We start from the raw sequence: 17,543 nt of genomic DNA, 5'->3' as shown, positions 1-17,543 counted from the left end.
AAACACCGGGTTGGCATGATGAGGGGCCATGTGAACAGTACAGCTGACAACTCCAGGAGGAAGCTGAACCTTGCAGTCAGACGATTTTCCAGGGCCAATGGATTGTAGAGCATCTGGCATGGCCGGATCAACTCTGGGCTCCCAGAGCTCTACGCCCCGGATGGGGTGAACTGTCAGAAGAAGGGATGAAAGTTTTCTAGGTCAACCTATTGGCATCCCTAGCAATGGCTGGCTGCTCCTGAAAACAAGTCTCAAAGCGAGGACGAGGGGAGCGGCCGGGAGACAGAAGCTCCTTTGCAGCAAGGCGGTCAAGAAGGGGGGCATTTGTTGGTTAACGAGGCACACTGGCAGGTCGGTGTACAGGAGAAAGGCCACTTAACCTGGGGATGCCTGACAGCAGTGAGAGTCGGCCAAAAAGGGGGTATAAGTGGAGACGGCACTCACAGCTGAGAGCCTCTGGATGGCTGGGCACAAAATGGACAAACAAGGTAGCCATTTGGGGCCGAAATTCAAGTGAAAGGCTAATCGGCATAAAACCAACAGGGAACTTTATGACCCTACAAAACGGCATGTATGATGGCCTGGACATAATAAGAGGTCACAAGTATGGCAAGCAGATATTTATTGCTTCTCAGCTGATGTCAGTTACGCCCTGTCACATGGTTTGCGAACCTGTCAAATGTGATTTATGACCTGGTAAATAGAATGGTTAATGACCCTTCAGGTTGATGTTTTACAAGCTTGTCAAAATAATTTATGACCCTGGTGACATGGGTTGATGGCCCTGTCATTTCAATTATGACTCCAGTACAGTAATGCATAAAAGTGATGATGCAAGTATGTCATACATGTTAACAGAATAAACTGCGGACAGTTCGGGGGCTATAGCAGAGGCTGCCCCCATAGTGGGCCTCATGCGGCATAATTACTGCTGTTGGCCCATAAATACTGTTTTGGACCACCTCAGTGTGCCCAACAGCAAAAGGTGGGAGCACCCCCACACCCTCCAGGTCGACTCAGTGTGCCAAAAGGTGGTACAAAAAAGCTGGCCAATAGGTGACCAGGTGATGCTTTGAACCCACCAATGGGGGAACGCCACCTTGGCTGCAAAGGGGTCAATGGAGGGTTCATGAGGTCACCTGTGCCCCAGCATAGGTACTCTTCAGAAGTGGGGCAGTGCGTAGACCCAAATCGAGACCCACACCAAACAGCGACTGCAATGTCACACAGTGCTGGACAGCAGGCAAAGGGGTCAAGAAGGGGGACATTTGTTGATTAAGGAGGCACACTGGCAGGGTGGGGTGCAGCAGAAAGGCCCCTTACATGGGAATGTCTTATGGCAGGGTGAGTAGTCCAAAAGGGGGGGTAAGCAGAGACGGCACTCAAACCCAGATCAGCCTGACGGCGAGGTACAAAATAGACAAACAAAGAGACTGAGTTGGTCTGTAACTCCAAGTAAGAGGCTACCCCCTCCCACTTAATTGGGGTAAAACCAACAGGAAAATTTAAGACCTAATAAAATGGCATGTATGAAGGCTTACAGTATTACTGTCCTGATGATGACCCCAGTTACCCTATGAGTGGGATCGAAACGTCGTTGACCTTATAAAACAGTGTGCACACAAATAATTCTACCCCAATGTGTCACTTTATTTTGCTACGTATCGTGCTTGTCGCATCATGTATAATTATGAGAAAGCTATCTTTCTGTTTCGCCTGACTTCTGAATTTTGTTTTTGTTTCTTTATGATATTTTTTTGTTTAAAATTGTCACCTTGTCACACTTGTTTATGTATTTCCTTGGATACAGGATTGTATCCTACTAGATATTGCAACTGTCCCTTGACAGAATATTTAATTATTTGCAATACATTTTCTATCCGGCAGGATAGATCGTATAGAATAGACTGTGTTCTATATTTATTGTATGTTCTTTATTCTTTGCTTTAACAAGGACCAATATTCTATAAAATTAACTGGTACCCTATGTCCTTGGTTACTTTAAGGGTTCCCTTGTCTCTAAATAAATGTACTAGAAAGTTACAGCATTCTCAACTATTGCTGAGATGGTGCATATTAAGAATGGCCCATTCAAGTGCAACAGGCACTTTCCCCCCAATGTTATATTTCCCTAACACTCACTGCTCGATTATGTTGTGCTCTGCATTTTCAAAATCATGGAGACAACATAGGCATGGCATACTATGCACTTTCTTTGCTGTATGTGTACATGCCATTGATTGCTTTTCGTGTCCCCTTCCTTCCTTGTTGATGGTTACTTCCTTGTACTAGTGTTGTATTGCTTTGAAAAGACAGTGAATCCCATATTTGCCTCATTCAAGTGGCTATGACATCATATGTTTAAAGGATGCTAAGTATCTGCTGGATCCTTTAGCGATAAGTTTCGAAATAGCCGCAAACAGGACTGTGCACGGTGCCATGGTCCATCCAGGGGTCTGAAACATGGTATAAAGCTACTGGTACCAACAAAACATTGCATATATCATACTCATGTTTTGCTCCATCAAGGGGCACCCTGCCCTGGCGCTATCATCCACATAAAATGGTTGCCGATCACAGGATTATTTTGCAGTTGTCTAAATGATAAAAACAGCTTTCTGACCGACTTGACATTTGGGTATGGAAGGACTCGCATGTGAGTGAAACTATTTAAAGTCCCTCCAGCTGGATGTGACAGTGTTGTCAATAGATGCTGGCACTTCTGAATAGAGGGTGAATCGAATGGATATTATTCTAATTAACGCTGTTCTTGCTTCGGGTTTAAACACGACCACGTTTCTAGATAAAAGCAGTTGGAAATGTTAATTTCACTCATGGCGGGCTCTACACCAGGCCAGAGTGTGTGGCCATCTGTCCATGGGTTATTCCAAACCAGTAATGAACATAGGACTCATTTGCGATGTCCTTGATAATTCCTTTCAGAAGATCTTGTTTATTCTGCACCCACTTTAGGTTTGGGAACCGCTGTGCCACCTTCTGTTCATATTTTGAGGGATATAAATTTTAAAACTGTAGGGTTCTGTCAACAATACCTTCTCGGTTGCGTGCTTTGTATTTAGTTATGATGATAGTATGCATTGATTCTCCGTTGAACTCACTAACAGAAGGACTTCTTTCTTTGCCAAAGGTTCTCTTATCACTGAAAGATATTTCTAATATGTTTTACTGGCCAATGCTTCAAAAATGCAATGCATTATGAGCATTTATGTGCTTTTATGTGAAGTCCTTATCATATTTCTTTATTAAGTTTTTAGTTTCTACACTTAGTAGTTCTTCAGCTGCATTCATCAGTATCGATGACATCCTCAGTGGAAACTCTGAAAAGACAAGCCTTGTACAAACAACTAATTGCTGTTAATCTGGCCAGCTGTTAATGATTAGTGTGCTATTTGTCATTTGTTTGACCAAAACGTGCCGCCGTTCTGTACCTCTCGCTGTAGTGCTTTTATGGTATGTTACATTATGTCATCTCATGTCATACACTTAATCAATGTAATTCGTCAGGTTTTCCACACAGGACTCAAATGGAATATAATTTATTTTATACATGTATTTATAGTTTTTTTATGAAGCTGGAACATGTCCATCAAAGTATCAGAGTGCTGTACAAAGAGAGCTGGTTAGCGTGGCAGTACATTAACAACTTCCATGCTCAGGACGGCTCTTGACCGTCATGAGTCACAGTAGACGTGTGCTCAAGACAGCCGGGAGCAGTCCGAACGTTGCTGTTCCGCCCACGCGCTAGTAATTCCCCGCCTGTATGGGAGAATTAATCAGTGGGCCGAGTTCGGACGGCTCCCGGCCGTCATGAGCACACACCCACCGTGATTTATGACGGCCAGGAGCCGTCCCGAGTACCCGAGCGCCACGCCCCTCCACGCAGGTGCAATTTGCAGCACGGCGAAGTGGTTAAGAAAACCTGTTACTTATGATACCCTAGCCATAGAGATCGAAGAGTAAGGTACAAACAATCGGAAACAATATACAGAAAGGGGAATGACATTTTCACAAAGTTCTAGATATATCACATGTTTTTCTATTAGTAAGGCTTTCACTTCTTTCTTGCAGAGCCTGAGTGAGGTAAATGATCTGGTAGCAGAAGGTAGTGGGTTCTATACTCTTGGGGCAGTTCCGGAGTAAGTGCAGCTGACAATATTTTTATGTTTGGAAACCAATGAATCAACCACAACATAAGAACATCTAATATCCTTCTGATTGACTGGATGTATCTATGGGGATTAAAACCGTCCTGTAAAATAGGAAAAGGGCACATAGGACTTCTGTGTTCCTAGATATGTTATTTACATAGCAAATTCAATGTGGTCTTTGGGAGATGGTTTGATGGAAACTAGATGCTTTCCTTCCGTTATCTAAAACACCATGTTCTGCGGGGCATGACCACATACTCTCCCAAAAGTTCTTCAGTTAAAGCTTTTATCTTGATTTATACGTGTTTAGCATGATAAGGCATCAGCAGCGCAATGTGTGAGTTAGGTGGTAGAACTTTTTTTCAATTGTGTTACCATGACATTTTTGGTTTTACTAAACACAGTCACGAAATTAGTAAAACCAGGTATTCTCCCCATTCCTAAGAGAAAAGATTGAGTAAAGGGTGCATCTAGGTAGTAATTTGTGTATCTTTATTATTTAATATTTGTATGTCTTTATTTTGCTTCTTACTGTAGTATGTGTACACCTGTGTAGGATTGCCTTTTTTTTGTTAACACATTTTTCTTGCATTTTTTAAGGAACAGTATACATCAGAATGCAGCATATTTCGAGGGGGCCTTCATCTCACACCAGCACACATCTATAGGAATAGCTGTGAGCACTGGACGGGCATAGAGCATTGCCAGCTATGCTTACCATCCCCATCAGAAAATAAGAGCTGTTCACTCAACCCTCCACAGCAACTAGGCTATTTCCAAAAACAAAACCCGAACAACCCAACCATTCTCCCCTTCCACCCTCCCCTTCAGAACCCCCTTCTGAACTCCCTCTCCAAGTCAGTTGCACTGCTAGTGAGTGTGGAATTGGGCCGTATTTGTTGTAATCCAGAGAAGCCCTTGTTGGGTACAATCGGACCACTTTGAACCCTGTTTGATTGTCACCCAGCACTGCAAGGCTATGAGGTCACGAAGCTCATAGGGCCAGATGTAGGTAATTCTGTTTTACCGATTCATAAATACCGAATGTTACTGATTCGGTATTTATGAATCGGTAAAATAGAAGGGGGGAGATTTAGGTAGAATCGGTAATTGAATTACTAATTCTGTAAGAATCGGTGTTTACCGATTCGGTAAATACTGAATGTTGCAAGGGTGCAGGGGGTGTCACTTTGACACCCTCTAGCACCCCAAATTCAGGCACGTGTGACATGTGGCACACAGACATGCCCTAAGGGCATGCCTGTCTGTCACATGGCATAAGTGTGCATGCACACCTGGAATCGGTATTTTACCACCCAATTGGATTGGGTGGTAAAATACCGATTCGGTAAGGCCTGTGGGACTCAGAAGAGTCCCACCTACATCTGCAAGTTACCGAATCGGTAAAAATACTGATTCGGTATTTTACCGATTCGGTACATTTACCGAATCGGTAAATTTACCGAATCGGTAAAATAGGGCCCCTACATGCCAAATACTAGATACCGGTCGGTAACGGCCAAAATCGGCCGTTACCGTCCGGTATTTCGGCTCCTACATCTGGCCCTAAGTCCCCTACTGTATCCAGTTATTAACCTGGTTGAGTTGTAAGTAAATTAAACCAACTCAATGCCCAGTCTTTCTCCTCCCCCTCCTTCAGTGTGTCAGCTAAAGCCTTCCAAGCTCTAGCAAAGTCCATCCTTAATTAGATCATTTTGAAGAACACAATCAACATTTACGTCATGTCAAACATGGAAGAACACTCAATTAGAAAATTCGAGAGAACATGAAAAACAGAAAAACATTTGCCAATTAACAAGTACAGAACCAATAAAATGACAGTACATATGTAACAAACAATGACCAGTCCTCGTTTGGAAAAACGCGACAGCAGAAGTTATTTACAGTATTCAAAAATGCAGCCTACCACAACGAGCTAGCCTAAGGTAAAACTGGCACAACAGACTGATTGCCCTGTTTGCGCCTAGGATTACTCTGTGTATTCAGTGGGTGTTGCGACTAGCTGGTGAAGGTCGACGCGTTTCGGAACCCTTATTCTCTTTGGGGTTCTCCTCAGGACCGGGACTTGGTCAGACTCTAAAACATATATTGAAACAAGAATCAGGTTTGGTGTCCCTACAGTATGTCAGCTCTACTGACTTAATTTTTACAAATGGGTAAATCCTTACCATTCAAATGTTTGGAGAAGCACAGTGGCGGTTACCAATTAATGGAGTCGGGGGCGCAAGGGTAATCAGTTGTGCTACAAGAAATGGTGGAGAAGATTGAAAATATTGATAAACCGTGGATCGGTCAACCTATGTTGTGGTGCACTCTATTAAGCAGCAACAGTTAATTTTCACAGCGCGAGGATGCACGCATGTGTTTGAAATATCTAAAAGGACTTGCCTCAATCGTGAAGGAACGAAGCTCCGACGAGCGTGAATTATTTCTTGGCCTGTGGAGACCCGCAGGAATAAAAATGATGTAAGTGGCTGGCTGTGCCTGAATTTAGGAAACCGCACTTGAAACAACAATGATCGACGCAACTCACTTTGGCTTTTGTCAGCGCTTAACTTGTGGGGCAGCTGGGAGCAAGTCGGTTCTTGTTCGGTGTCGGAAATAATCCTACTTCCAGCACAAGGGTAAGTTTATCAAGAACTGGATCCTACCAATACCAGTACGTACAATAAAGTAAAAGTTTGTGTGTTTACATCCAAGTGCAGTTAAATTACACGCGAGAATTGCTTGTGTGTGACAGCTTTCAGGATTTACAGCATCTTGCGCAGTCTCAGCATTCACAGAAATGGCGGAAGTGGCTAACGATGGAAAGCGCCCTTACTTGTAGTCTCTGTCGATTTTAAGTGAGATGCATGCTGGAATTTGAAGTCTGACATAGAGACTAGGAGCCGCGATGAGTAAATAATTGAAGGTGGCTTGTTGAATCATGGTTCTTAAAGTCTCTTTATCTCAGACATTTCGTTCAGGCCATGCAAGACAGTGTTGAATCTCATAATTAGATATGCCTCACGTTGAAGCAGTGCTCTTTCGAAATGACCCCCTCTGGGGTTGGGTCTAATAACGCTACGTACAGTCCAGCGGAGACCTCTCTCCGTGTGCTCAAGTTCTTGAAAGTGTGCTACAAGAGGCGCATTCAGTACTTTATTGTTTATCCTGCACCGATGCTGGGATATTCGCTGCCTAATTTCCTGGGATGTTTTGCCAATGTAAATCAGTGAACAGGGACAGATGATGGCGTAAACCACATTTTTAATTTTACACGCAGCAAATTCTTGGTGTTTCCACTTCTCAGAGCCACTACTGAATTCTGTACCTTCCATGGTTGAGCTGCACGCTTGGCAATTCCCACATTCATGATGGCAAAGAATGGGTGGCTTTCTCACTAGCCAGAAGGATGCCACAGCTGCTTCAATATTCCCTTCTAAAATTTTTGGGGTCAGTCCAAAATACGCGGACTCCCAAGTACTGTATTGCCCTCCACTCCCCTCACATTTCACACGTATCCGGCAGATCGTAGGAGATCGCCCTGGCATGGAACAAGCTGGGTTTCTACCACTCAACAATCAGGCCAGACAAACAGCCCCACCCGAAGCTGTTGAGGAAGTTCACTGCCTTTTCAGGCTCCATCCATAAATCTCCAAGAGAGAACTATATCATCAGAATACAGGGAGATATAGCGAGTAACCCTTCAAGATGGAATACCACCATACGGTATACTAGTAGTGGCTCTACCGCTAGGCCCTCCAGCACAATGATGAAGAACTGCGGGGACAGAGGGTACCCCTGTCTAGTTCTGCTCTCTACCTTGTATTGCTCTGAAATAGCCCATGCGTGCGTACCCTCACAGTGAGAGACGCATACAACAACTGAGTCCACTCCACAAACCTTCACCCCAACCCTATTTCTTTCATCATAATTCAAGAAAGAAAATTCCATACCAGCCCATCAAAAACCTTTTCAATGTCAACAAACATGAAGACAGTCCACTTTGGTATGACCAGGCTGTCCCTCAAAAGAGCTAGTAATCTCCATGTATTCAGAGCTGTATTGCACTCAGGCGTAAGCCCCGATTGATCTGTGTGAGCAGCAGTCTGTGCCAGGATTCCACTAACTATTTTGTATTCAGCATTCAGAATTCATAACAGGAAATATGCCAACATGTCTGTAGCCGGATTCCAGGGTTTAAGCAGGGTGACCATTAAGGCCTCTCGCAAGGAAGAGGGTAGGGCATGGGCTTTCAGTGCCTCCTGATTGAAGGCAGTTTGTTGTGTGCACATAGGTTGATATATACCGCATAGAACTTCACCAGGATCCTGGAACCTTTCCCAGGGCCTTCCTTCTCACCTCTACCTCGATCTCTTTGACTGGGATATCTCTCCCCAACTCCTCTACCTCATCAGGTGAGAGTCTGCATAGAGATAGGTCCACTTAGCAGCACTGAATGCAAGTTTCCCTCTCCCTACTATCGCTGCTGTATAATGTGACATAGTATTGAGCAAAGGCCGGATTGATCTTATCCTGCCTATAAACCCTATCCCTCACAGCCGTGACCAGTTCCAGAATCTAAGCACCACAGCTGGTGGTATTAGCCAATGAGGCCAAAAATGAGCCAGTTTTGTCCTTCTCTGTATAACTACACATCCTCAAAACATGGGTGGTGCTCCACATGTTCTGCCGCACTCTTTCTAGTCTCCAGTCCTATTGGAGTTCCGGACTTTCAGAATGATGAAGCTGCTCCAGCTCCTAGAGTGAATCTTCACATTTGGTAATCTCAACCAGCAGAGTCTGTCAGACTCAAGCCAACTCCAAAATGGTAAACAGACAGAATATTGAGTCTTTTATTTCGGCTTGCTGTAATATCGAGTTCAGAATATCGGGATCCAAAAATATCTACTGTCAGAATATTTTTGTCAAGAATATCGAGTCTAAGGTAAGTAATATAGTTTTTAACAATATCAAAGTTATTAATATTGGTTCAAAAATATTGATGTCATTAATATCGTTTGCAAAAATATAGTTGTTAAAAAATATCATTTTTTAGCTAGTGTTATGTATTTTAGTATTATTTTAAATCTATGTGCTCTATTTTTTACCTTAATATTGCATTTATTTTTTAATATATGTATTATATTTTTAGAAGTTATTCATTTTATTTTAAATAAATTTTGAACTTTAGTTCTGTATCGGGTTGTAGGTTTGTAGGGGAGTAGGGTGGGAAGTAAATTAATCATAATTTATAAATTCATATTTTTTACTAATTAATATTTATGGATGTCATATTTATTATTGTTAATTGTGGTAATAAACTGATTATTAATTATTTATTATTGTGGTGTTAATAATTATTAATTAATTGGTAACTATGTTAATTGTGTCATTTCTTTTGGAGCGGGTTGTGGGTTGATAGGGGATTAGGGTGGGAAGTAATTTAATTGTAATACTTTTTTTATATTTGTATTATAACAGTTATTTTCTTATAATGTTAATTTTGTGAATTAATTTTTTATAATTTTGTTTGCTTGTTAAATGTTATTAATTAACTAATTAATTGTTAGTTAATTATGTTAATTGTATCATGTTTTTCAACATTGGTGGTGTCATTTATAGGGGATTATGGTGGGAGGTAAATTATGTATAATTAATTAATTTTTTGTTAATTAACCCTAAATAATTATTTAAAATGCTAATTGTGGAATAATTTTGATGTCTGAGTTGTGGGGTTTATAGTTGTAAATTTTGTGAACATATTTTTAATAAATTAATTTATGATTTGATGGTAATTGATAAAAATGTATTAATGTAAAATTTGTAATGGAAATCAACAGCAGCAGCAGATAGTTACTGCACAGTTACAGGTGCCACTATCTCCCATGCCAAATAATGTGAATGTTCAAGTGCAGAGGTAAAGTGCGAACACTGGATTTCAATGAGGTGACCAAGTTGGTAAGAATCAAACTGTGCAAATGGTTGTGCAATACTGGCTGCAGTGCAATGAGAATGATTCAGACACATCTCAATGACGGTGCCTAAGGGGGATGAATAGTGCGTACCTATCGTATCTCTGGCAGTAGATCAGACAGGCCCCTTTGGTGATGGAAAGGTGGAAGGTAATGATATTACATTCTCAGTGGACACTGGCACTACCCGTTCTACTTTGAGAGCAGCAGAAATTCCCAACCTACCCCTCTCAGGAGAAACTATCCAAGTTGTAGGCGTCTTGAATAAGCATTTTAGAACACCAGTCACAAATCCAATAGAAGTTCATATTGGAAATTTCAGGAACATGCATTGTTTCGTGGTATGTGACTCAAGTCCAGTAAATCTCTTGTGCAACATGTATTGTATTGTATTGTATTGTATTGTATATGACATTTATAAAGTGCAACAAACACCCTATGGGTACCCTGGCCCTATAGAACGTGACGCAAACAATCATAAATCTGAGCGGGTAGATCTTGCATAGACAGCACACAGAGGCAGAGGATCAGTTCTGGGAAACTACCATGTTTTGATCTTTTTCCTGAACAGCGACAGAGTGTTACATTGTCTAATATCAAGTGGTAGTTCATTCCAAAACTTTGCAGCAGCAATACTAAAAGCCCTCCCTCCCACCTTGTTGAACTTTGAGAGTTTCGCCAAACAGGTGGAGGAGGACCGGAGGCTCAGAATGGGAGAGTACCAGGCCAATTTCTTCTGTAGAGGCGTAGGGTCAAATCCATGCAAGGCCCTAAATTCTATACATAAGGACTTAAAATATATTCTTTGCAACACTGGAAGCCAGTGTAGCTCAGCTAAACACAATGATGCAGAAGAATCTTGTGGTCTGGACAGGACTAGTTTAGTCTCCATGTTTTGGACACGCTGCAGTCGCTGACTCAGATACTTAGGTGACTCCAGCAGTAGGGAGTTGCAGTAATCAAGTCTGCCTAAAATAACGCCTTGTACTATTGGGGCTCTGGCCGAATTTGGAAGCAGCAGAAGGATCTTCCTTAATGCTCTCATCAGACCAAAACAGCACTCCACTGTTTTATTCACGTGCGTTCCCATTGACAGATTGGCACAGAACATAACTCCCAAGTTGCGCACTGATTTAGTCGGAACTAGTGGAGAGGAAGTTGTAATGGGCCAAAAGTTGTGAGGGAGGGGCAGGGAAACCCTCCCAACTGTACTATATAGAATTTCTGGTTTATCCGAGTTAAATTGTAGGGAGTTGTTACGAAGCCACATCGTGCTGTCATGCTTACAGGCGTGAAAAAATTTCCAAGGCATTTGCTTGAGTTCCATCCAAGGACAGGATAATCTGGGTGTCAACTGCATAGTTCACCAATTTTCCATTGTGGGCCCAAATTATGTTAATCAATAGGCTCAGATAAACGTTTAACAGAATTGGGCTGCTTGAAGACCCTTGAGGATGTACCATCTATTGCACGCCAGATGGTATTGCGTTTCAGACACCTGATGAAGATGTTGCATTCAAAATGATGTTAGCTAAGCAAGGGACAGAAGTGGATGTGTTGTTTTCACCTCTCACAGAAAAGAATTTCCCTGAAGAATTACAAAGTGCAGTAAGATCGGATGTGTGGGATTTTCCAGGAAAGAAATTGGCCTAATGACAAATGTAGATCCAGTTAACATTACTATCAAAGAGGGTGCCATATAATCCAAACAAACCTCAGTACAAAATGAGTCCAGAAGTAATTGCAGGAGTCACTCCTGTGATTGACCAAATGATTGTACAGGGATTCCTGAAAGAAATACTGAGCAGTCCTTGTAATTTGCCTATTATAGGAATTAAGAAGCTCAGTGGAAAATAACGAATAGCATAGGATTTGAGAAAGATAAATAAAATTGTAGTACCGTGTTGTCCAGTAGTGCCAAATTCAGCAGTGATCCTTTTCCAAATTACCTGTGATGCTGGTGCTGAATTGTACAGAGTGATTGATTTGTGCCAAGCATTTTTCTCGATTCTCCTTCATCCGAAACGTCAGTATTTATTCGCAATCCGGTTCGGAAACTGTTTTTTGGCACAGGGGCGAAGTTCCTCAAGGGTACACAGAGAGTCCTTCAATCTTTAATCAGATCCTGAAAAGGTGTCTGAAGACTCTGATTATGCCAGGAAATTCAGCTTTGGTTCAATACATTGATGACCTGCTAGTGGCATCAAAGACACAAGAGGCATGTGTGACAGATACCATTGCCTTATTGAACCATTTGGCAGAGGCTTGACACAAAGTGTCCCCAGCAAAATTACAATTTTGCAACAGGAAGTCCAGTACCTAGGACACAACATAGAAAAAGGACTCAGAAAGGTGACACCAGAAAGAATTAGTGTGATTAAACAAATGAGTCCACCTAAAACTCAGTAAAAAGTTTGAATGTTTTTGGGAATGGTTGGATACTGTAGGCAGTGGATCAGTGGCTTCTCACTGATTGCAAAACCTCTACAGAGGTTGTCACGGAAAGATGTGAAAGAGGTGAAAGATCTGATTGTTCTGGATGATGAAAGTATGGAAGCTTGTACTAAACTGCGAAACAGTCTGTGTTGAGCACCTGCTTTGGGAATGGCAGATTATGCAAAGGATTTTGCAGTGTACAGCAGTGAAAGAGATGGGTGTGCACTTTCAGTCCTAACTCAGAAACATGGAATGGCACAACGTCCAGTAGCATATTTTTCTGCTACTTTGGCTTCAGTGGCTGCAGCGTTACCAGGCTGTTTGAAAGCACTTGTGTGAATCTGGAACAGAGTGAAGCGATTGTGATGGGACATCCAATCAAAGTTTATGTGCCACATTCGGTTGAGATCCTTTTTAAATGTACGAGGATGCAACACATGACATTTAGTTGGCTGACTAGGTATGAAAGAGTGATTTTGGGTGCTGAAAATGTGACTGTGGTGAGGTGCACAACTGTAAATCTGGCGACTCTGTTCCCAAATTCATATTGTGAGGAAGTGATAGAGGAAGTGGATCATAATTGTTGGGATATGACAGAATTGTGCACAAAACCCAGGCCTGACATAGAGGACATCCCATTGGAAGAACCAGACTGTGTGATGTTTGTTGATGGATCATGTTTGAGGAATGAGAAAGGTGAATTATGCATTGCCTATGCCGTATGCACCATAGTGGGCATTTTAGAAGCATCCTATCTAAAGGGGGCAAACTCTGCCCAAATTGCTGAGTTGAAAGCGCTCTGATTAGAGCATGCAAATTTGCCAAAAGCCTGAGGGTAACCATATTTACTGAAAGCCAATACGGGTTTGGGGTTGTCCATGACTTCGGTCAGCTATGGATGCAAAGGGGATTTCTGACTTCTTCAGATTCCCCTATAAGAAACAGCAAAACTGGAAATGATTTATTTTGATGCTTTAGAAGTTCCCAAAAGGATTGCAGTGGTTAAATGTTCTGCACATAAGTTAGGAGATGATTATGTGATGAAGGGCAACGGATACGCCAATCAGGTAGCACATTTCAGTGCAGGAACTGTATTTGCCCTATACAGAGGGATAGAAAAAGAAAATACCAATTCCCATCTTTTGTTTGCATTTTAATTTGAAACTTGGGATGAGATTAGGCAGTTACAGGAAGAGGCAAGTGATGAGGAAAAGGAAATTTGGAGAAATTTAGGTTGCACAACGAGAGCAGAGGACAAAGTGTGGGTCTATATAGATGAAAGACCAGTCATGCCAAATTCTTTACTTTCCTGGATGGCCAGGGTGTACCATGGAATTGCACATGTTGGAAGAGACACAATAATCAGGCTCTTCAAGCAGTCATGGTATAACCTGGATTTTAGGGTCATTTCAGAGAGTATTTGCCAGAGGTGCATCATCTGTCAGCAGCAAAATCCAGGCAGAAAGACAGTAGTTAGTTGAGGTAAAATTGGGAAAGCAGCAGGACCATTTACCCATCCCCAATTGGATTTTATTGAGCTCCCCTGTTGCAATGGGCTGAAATATGTGTTGGTTGTGGTTTGGTTGTTCTCTCTCTGGGTGAAAGCCTATCAAACGAGAAGAAATAACAGCCTTACGGTAGTTAAGCTACTTTTGAGAGAACTGATCCCTAGATTTGGATTTCCAGTCACTTTAGAAACAGATAGAGGTACACACTTTACTAATGAGATGATGCAGATGATTTGTGCAGCATTACAAATTGAGCAGAAGCTGCATTGTGCCTATTGACCTGAAGCATCTGGAGTGGTCGAACAGATCAATGGCACTCTAAAATCTAGGTTAGGGAAAGTGTGTGCATCCACAACACTGAAATGGCCTGACGCTGTACCACTTGTGTTGATGAGTCTTAGAAGAAATCCTGACAAAAAGATGGGATTGAGCTCTCACAAAGTCCTGATGAGAAGAGCAATGAGACAAGCATTTAAACCAGCGACCAAACTGATGAATATATCTGATGATCTAGTACTTGATTATTGCAGAGAAATGGCTGATCTGGTGCATTCTGTGTCTCACCAGGTTAGAGAAAATGCAACCACAATGCAGCCAAATCAATCTCATGATCTTAGTCCTGGCTAGTGGGTTCTCATGAAGAAACACGTGGAAAAGTTGTGTTTAGAGCCCAGGTGGAAAGGACCTTATCAGATCATTCTGTTGACGACGACAGCAGTGAAGTGTGTTGGCTTGCCAATTTGTATTCATGTGAGCCATACCAGACGAGTCCCAAGTCCACTTGCTAGACAAGAAGAGCAGCAACTGGTAAATCAAAGTCAAAGACCAGAGGCTGAAGTGTGTGAATCTGAAGAATCTAGAGTGACAGATTCTGAAGAACAAACAGATGATGAACAGCCGAGCACAGGTCAAGTAGATTGGGAACCAGATTTTGGGTCTCAAGAAACTGCTGTTGAACCAGAAGAGAGGAAAACTACTCAATGCCAGGAGGAAGAACCAATACTAGATGGGCCAAGTAAAAAAATCTATGAACCAGAAGAAGTTGAAGAAGTTGTACAATCTAAGAGAGCATGAAAAATTGATAATTGGCCAAGTGGAGTGAAAAGGCAGAAATACTCTCTTGTGGGGAGAAAGTCAAAAGGAGTACTAGAACAAATTAATGAGGTCTCAAGTCAAGCAGAACAAGAAGATCCAGAAGAAGAAAATTCAGTACGAAAATCAATGTGAGTAAAAATTCCAAGCAAGAAATATACAGCACCAGAAGCTCAGAACCAAGTGAAGAAAAAGACAGTATTGAAACTGAGCAAGTTGATGAAAGCAAGTTGAAACCGCCTTAAAAGAACTGTGAAAAATTGAGGTGCAACCTTGTCAGTCGGAAGAATATTGAATGACTCAGGTGACCTAAAGAAAACCCGAAGAAATAAATAAAAGAAAAGGGTAAAGAAGAAAGCTTTGAAGTGTAGAACTACATTACTATTTTCCAGAACTTGTTGAGAAAAATTAGAGTTTATAGATATAGATATATTTTTATATGTTTGATAGAATACAAAATGGCCGCAGCAGAAGTGACTGAACATCCAAAATCTAGTCTAAAACGTAGATGCATTAAAGCTTGCTTATCTAGTGTCTTCCGATTAACATTTATCTGAATATTATTAACCTCTTCCATGCTCATGACGAGCTGAGCTCGTCATGAGCCACGGTGCTCGGGTGCTCATGACGAGCTCAGCTCGTCATGGCCCGTGGAACGCTCACACGCGGGGATAATTCCCCTCTGTGCTGAACGTTCCACGGAGCCAATGCACCTGTGACGAGCTGAGCTTGTCATGAGCACAGGAGCACTGTAGCTCACGACAAGCTCAGCTCGTCATGAGCATGCAGGCGCTGTGCGCGCCTCCCCCAGCACAGCAGGGGAATAACCCCCGCCGCGAAGGGGTTAACTGTCATTGTGCCTATTCTAATAGTAACTAATAATGGAAACAATACTAATGATGTAACAAGTGAAAGAGTGAGTGATGTTACTAAAGAAACCTCAAATACTAACATAGACTAAATAGATGGAAGAATCCTTCATCATGATAAATCTATTAGTTAGTTTTCATTAAATGGTTTTACTAAATCATTGAATGAGTATATTAATACAATGAATGTGAGTGATTGTTATGTGTGCATGCCATCTGTTTCAGAGGGGGTGACTTACCATCACCTACCTTTAAAATATGGTTTGTCTTGCAGTATCTTAACAAGCCTATTTTACGTGACGGGGAAGCGGGAATATCATTATTCTACTATAGATTTAGTGTTTTCAGAAATACCTCTTATGAAGGAGCTGAACAAGGTTTTAAGTAGTAAGAATGTATGTTATATGGGAGAGTTCTTCCATATTATCAAAATTCTAGATATAGAATACGCTTACAAAAATATTTTTATTTAACATGTAGTTTGTGGGTTGAAGAAAAGATATTCATAGAGATGGTGGAAAATAGAAGAGAACCTTTTCAAAGAAAAGCTGCTGAAACAGAAGTCACAGGTACCACTGTGGGCTTTTAGAGAGGGAAATTATGAGAAAGGCGAGACATATGCTGCATTGCCCCTGGATTGGCATCAGAAAGGTAAAATCTGTTTGCTTAGATTAAAAACTAACTATAATAATTAATTCATTGGTACTAGTGAATGTGAGCATACTTTCCAAATTACTGGAGGTTGGGGATTGAAGGGTGGAATTTATCCTGTTTTCCCAAGAGCCTATTATGTGTGTGGTAAGAAAGCCTATTACAGGTTGCCTGCACATTGGTATGGTAGTTGTTACTTTGTAATTGTTTTCCAGAATGTCTACCATATAACTAAAACAAAACACGGACTAACATGTAGCAAGAGAGCACGTTTTTCAGAAATAATAGGATATATTTTTGGTGCACAGATACCCTCAGTTGGATTCATTGTGAATTCACAAAAAATGTGAATGTTATCCACAGTGGTTGATCATTTATCAACAGATACTGCTGGAGGTTTCTTGATGATTGACACTGAAATGGTTGCAATCAGATCAATGGTTTTGCAAAATAGACTTGCCTTTAATATCTTGTTGGCGAAAGAGGGTGGCGTCTGTGGCATGTTGAAAATCTAACACTGCTCTACTTATATCCCTGACAAAAGTAAAGGAATCGAGGCATATAATAAGAATATTAGGAAATTACATGAAGATTTGACCAACTGGAGATTGACAGTGTTTGGGAGAGTCTTGGTAAGAGTTTCTCTTCTGTAGGTAAATGGTTTTCTATCTTTTGAAGTAATGTATTAAGAAGAAGAATATTGCCACTTATTTCAGTAGCTATAGTAGTCTTAATAATAGTACCAACATATAAATGTTGTAAGTGTAGAAGTGAAAGAAAAGAGACGACTGAATCAACAAACAAACAAAGAACAAGAAAGAGAAAAAGAGATGAAATAGA

This window comes from Lissotriton vulgaris, chromosome 10 (assembly GCF_964263255.1).
Source record: "Lissotriton vulgaris chromosome 10, aLisVul1.2, whole genome shotgun sequence".
Taxonomy (NCBI): Eukaryota; Metazoa; Chordata; class Amphibia; order Caudata; family Salamandridae; genus Lissotriton; species Lissotriton vulgaris.
This window is presented reverse-complemented; position numbering follows the sequence as displayed.